Below are 1,804 nucleotides of genomic sequence, written 5' to 3' on the forward strand. Positions count from 1 at the left end.
GAACCCAAACTCAGTTTTTACTAGAATCTGACGAGTGTTCATTTTTGACCCTGTTAGGGGATTTACCAGAATGAAAATTTGTGTTTACATAATATATGTCTGTCGATTGTGCATATTTATTTTGTATTTATAAACACACACATACATGTATATATTTTGCGAATATTTCCATGGATGGATTCATATTTATATATCATTTTAATTATATATAAAAATGTATACATTTTTTTAAATATATAAATGTATATGTTTGTAAATACAAAGTTAATATGCAGTACACAGACTTATGTAAACACAAACTTTTATTCTGGATGCGAGGTTCAACTCTGACCTCTCACAGTGCCAGAACGTTTATTATTTGTATTTATTTATATATTATGAAAATATCTGAAAACATGGTGGCCTTGAAACTACCTCTGATTTAACACTCACTTAAACCCTGTGACACTACTAACTTCTCCAATAACACACAGCCGTCTTGCTTGAAGTGAGAAGGGGCGCGGGAGATAGCAGGACGCAGTTTCAGATACCCCTGTTTTTATTTCCAACATTGTGTCGATGGCTCTGGATTTCATAGCATCTCTCTCTTTGTCTATCGAGTCTACAGAAGAAAGCAAGAGATACGGTGCATCTCTCAGCCTGGACGTTCTGTTTACATTTTTTCTTATGTGCACTTTTGTTTTTGTCAAACTCAACCGACACTATTATCACTTTATCGAGAGGCGATGGCTGAAGAGAACATTGAAAGACAAGCAAGGACAAAATGAACAAACTCTTATTATATTAGGTAATAGGGATGTTAATAGTTACATACATAGATAAATATTACAGTAGCTCATTCATGTATCTGTGTGTGTGTATTTTATACAAAACAACAGCGAGCAACCTTTTGGACGGCGAAAGTTGCAGAAGAACACTTTCATGTCCACATTGCCAAATGTTTTTTTCTTTTTGTTATTTATGTGTTGGTTGTCTATGTGTTCGAACAAAGTGTAGACAGTGGCCAAAATATGTATTTTAGTTTTGTCATTCCTGTGCCAATCCTGACAGAACAGCACAAAGCTGAAACTACAGGGTCTCCAGAGAAGAGATTAGAAAGGATTTAGAAAACTGCTGCTATGACTAATCTAGTTAGATATTTATTTTACTTTTTTAAATATGCTCAAAGTGACAACTTTTCCCCTGTGTATCGATATGGTCTATGACTATTAAAGTTGTGAAGTCATTATTGTTTATTTGACCACATTAGAACTTGAGGATTCAGTTCACCTAAAAATGGAAATTCTTTCTTCGGTGACTCACCCTGGAGTTGTCCCAAATCTGTATACATTATATAATTGGAAGAATTCTTGCAACCAAACAGTTCTTGGTTATCATTGACTACCATAGTAGGAAAAATGCTTTTTATATTTTATTGTTCTGTTGAACGCAAGAAGATATTTTGAAGAATGTTGGAAAGCAAACAGTTCTGGGGCACTTTCGTCTCCCATTGTCATTTTTCCTATTGTGGTAGTCAATGCTGGCCAAGAGGAACATCTCGAGGGTGAGTAAATGGTGGCAGACTTTTCTATTTTTCAGTGAACTGTCTCTTTAAGACAAAATGACCTGTTGTTTTTAAGAAAGATTTAACCGCTATTGCCCTTTGTCTATTGTTGTTTTCATTTAGAAAACAAGCTGAAAGTTCGCTCTGTGTGTTTGACTAAACAACTGAAGGTTTACAAACACTACCAAACAAAGTTAAGGTTGCAATCCGTTGCTTTTTTTTGATAAAGTGAACAAAAATCTGTTATTGAGTACATGAAAA

Source organism: Barbatula barbatula, assembly GCF_947034865.1.
Source record: "Barbatula barbatula genome assembly, chromosome: 8".
Taxonomy (NCBI): domain Eukaryota; kingdom Metazoa; phylum Chordata; class Actinopteri; order Cypriniformes; family Nemacheilidae; genus Barbatula; species Barbatula barbatula.